The following is a 3,763-nucleotide window of genomic DNA, read 5'->3' as shown; positions in this document are numbered from 1 at the left end:
GTCATATACCATCTATACATCATTTTATAGCAATTTTCTTTTAGATTATTACAAGTTGAAATTTTCATTGCATTTTTCCACAAAAATTCCCATGACATATAAATTTCTTTGTTCATATTTATTGCCCATTTTATCATTTGCTCCTTTACTACTTCATCCTCTGTATACCATTTTAACAATACCTTGTACATTTTAGATATCATCTTTTTACCTCTCTCTAACCACAAACCCTCAATTTCATTATATTTCCCCCTAAATCCAAACTCTTTTTTAATCTTTTTTATACAAGTCATAAATCTGTCTATAATGCAACCACCCATATTCCTCCTTCGCTTTTATGTCAAATACCTTCCCTGCCGGTTTCGAAATGTCTCTATATTGTATCCAATCTTCTCCTTTATGGCTCGAATACAGCTTAAGTACCTCTGCTGGAACTATCCAAAGTGGTCTCTCCTCTGAGAAAAACCTTTTATACCTTGACCAAGTAACAAATAACGTTCTTCTGATGTAATGGTGCTTAAACAAATTGTCCATCTTTGTTTTCCCATACCATAGGTATACATGCCATCCAAACTTGCAGTCGCGCCCTTCTAATGCCAACAGTTTCCTGTTATCTAAGTTAACCCATTGTTCCAGCCATGTTAAACGTACCACGTTATGATACAGTCTAAAATTTGGTAATTGAAATCCTCCTCTTTCTTTTGCATCACACAAAATTTTCATCTTAATCCTTGGTTTTTTTCCAGCCCATACAAATTTTGAAATCTCTCTCTGCCAAGCATTTAAGGTTTTTGAGTCTTTCACTATTGGGATAGTCTGAAATAAAAACATCACACGTGGTAAAATATTCATTTTAACCACCGATATTCTGCCCAGTAGTGACAAGTTTAAAGTATTCAATTTTTAATGTCTTGCTGAATTTGGCACCATAGCTTGTCATAATTATTCTTGAAGAGATCTATGTTCTTCATTGTCAATTCAATACCTGAGTACATAGGGTTTTTTAACTACTTCACATTGTGTTAACTTCTGTAATTCTTCTTGCTTTGACGTTGTCATATTCTTACACATTCGACTTATTTTTGTTTACATAGAATCCTGCTAACTCTCCAAAATCTCCAATTTTTTCAATGAGCAATGGTAAATTTTTTATTGGCTCTTCAACCACAAACATTACATCATCTGCAAATGCTCGATATTTATACGTGAAACCTCTATTGGTTAGTCCTTTAATTTCTTTGTCCTCTCTTATCCTGCCAAGCAGTACCTCCAACATCCATATAAATAACAACAGAGATAGCGGACACCCTTGCCTTGTCCCTTTTTGAACTTTAAAGTGGTCAGTCACTTCTGTATTTACAATTAACGCTGCTTTCTGTTCCAAGTAGATCGCCTTAATTATATTTGTAAATGACTCCCCAATATCAATTTTTTCAATAACCTGATACATAACATCCCAATTTAAATTATCAAAAGCTTTTTCTGCATCCACAAAGAAAAAACCCACCTCTCTTTCTGGGTGTTTATCATAATATTCAATTGCATCAATCACCATTCTTAAATATATTTGAAGAAGGCTCTTTTAATTCAATTTTTATCTACAATTACTTTATCACCTTTTATTTTATTATTGTTTTTCTTTCTCTTCGCTTTTTCAACTGCCATGCCAAAAACTTCCCTGGCTTATTTGCCCCTTCAAATTATTTTTGTTGCAGCTTCTTTAAATTCCAGTATGTTTCTTGGTTCATAATCGCTTTTAATTGCTCCTGCAATATTTGGATCTCTTTAATTATTTTCTTTTCTCCCGGTCTCTTCCTTTTGTCGAATTCTTTCCTCTATATCATTCTGTTGTTTCAATTTCTCTTTTTTCTCTTTACTATTCAATGATATAAGTAATCCTCTCATTACCGCTTTGTACGCATCCCAGACTATCTGAATGTGAGTTCCTTGGTTTAAATTTGTCTGAAAAAAGTCTAAAGTCTCTTTACTTATTGTCTCCACAATTGATCGTTTGTCCAGCAAGTCTTCATTTATACGGCATCTAAATTTCCTTTTCCCTTCATTTGATATCCACACAATTGGGTTGTGGTCCGAATTAGTCTTTGGCATAATTTCCACTTTTCTGGTTTTTAACGCCATGTCCCCAGTCATCCATATAATGTCAATCCTAGAAAAAGAATCATGTCTGTTGGAACAGAATGTAAAGTCTTTAGTTGTTGGATTCCATTTTCTCCATACATCCTCCAGATTTTCTTGTTTGATCAAATTAAAAAAAACCTTTGGTAACTTTCCCATCTTATCAAACTTTTTGGATTTCCGGTCCAATTTGTTGTTAACTGTCCCATTGAAGTCTCCTGCTAATACAATCTGATCATATGTCACCTGGTCCAATTCTTGTAACAAATATTTAAAAAATTTCTCTTTTGCTCCATTAGGTGCATACACATTCACAATCAATGCCCTCTTTTGATGCAGTCACTTCCACACCAATATAACGGCCTTCCCTATCTTTAAAAATTTCTTTCGGATCCAGTTCGTTTCTAACATATATCACAGTTCCATTATTCTTTTTCGGTGCCAATGAATAAAATTCTTCTCCCAATTGCTTATTAATCAAATATTTAAAATTTACATTCCACAATATAAATTTGTAATCCATAGTGTTGTGTATTACTTATCTCCAAAGTCCTTGGAATTTTCAAACAAAAATCTAAGCATTTGTTCCGTTGTCTTAATTGTATGCCTTTGACTGTTGTAGTTGAAACTTAATCCTTGTGGTATTTCCCATCTGTATCTTTTACTCAATTGCTTCAGTTTGTCTGTTAATCTCTTATATTTTTTCCAGTCTTGAATAATTGTTCTTGGGAGTTCCTTCATTACTATTATCTTTTTTCCACCAATTTCCAGTGGTTCAGTTAACTGCTTCCTGAATATATCCTCTTTCATTCGCTTGGTTAGTAACTGCACGATCACATCCCTTGGAAAATTCCTCTTTTGAGCATACGCTGAGTTCACTCTGTAAATCAAATCAAAGTTAAAGTTTATATCTTCCTCTTCCAGATATTCTGCCAGCGCTTTTATCACTAACGCACGAATGTCCTCATTCAATTTTTCTTCAATTCCTCTTAGCCTCAGATAGGTTTGCATTGCTCTGTACTCCATCACTGTATCCAGCCTTTGGTTTTCCTGTCTCACAGTTTCCACTTTGTTATTCATTTCTTGTGTTTTTTGCTCCATTTCAATAGATTTCTGTGAAAGACTTTGAAATTCATTCTTAATTTCTGCAAATTCCTTTTTAAGGTCAGCCACCTCTGAGACTACTAACTCTTTCATTTTAACCATATTTTTTTCTTGAATGTCTTCGATCTGCTTCCCTAGGCCTTGGATGGCTTCCATCATCCTTTTTTCCATAGCCTCCATTGCTGCTTGCCATTCCTGTTTTTTAGACATCTTGGGGCTTGACCAAGAAGCTGCCCTCGGCCTCTGTCTTAAATCCGTTTTCAAAAACCTGTTCAAACTTTGCCAGTTCTAAAATAAAATTCACTTACAGAGCCTGATTGTCCTTTTTGCGCTTGTCCAAATCGCTCTCCTTCTCTTTTCTTAATTCTTAATTTTCACCCAAAAATCTGTAATTTAAAGTTAGTCCTCCTCAAAATGTCGGGTGCTTTTTCTCTATGGTTTTCTAGCCTAGAGTAGGCTCTTTTGGTCTTCCACTTCCTGTCCATTCGCTTAATCGGTCCTCCGGTGTCCTCTTCTTTCTTCC

Source organism: Gekko japonicus, unplaced genomic scaffold, assembly GCF_001447785.1.
Source record: "Gekko japonicus isolate JY-2015 unplaced genomic scaffold, Gekko_japonicus_V1.1 scaffold4512, whole genome shotgun sequence".
NCBI lineage: Eukaryota > Metazoa > Chordata > Lepidosauria > Squamata > Gekkonidae > Gekko > Gekko japonicus.
The sequence above is the reverse complement of the archived record's forward strand: the minus strand, read 5'-3'. Positions refer to the sequence as shown.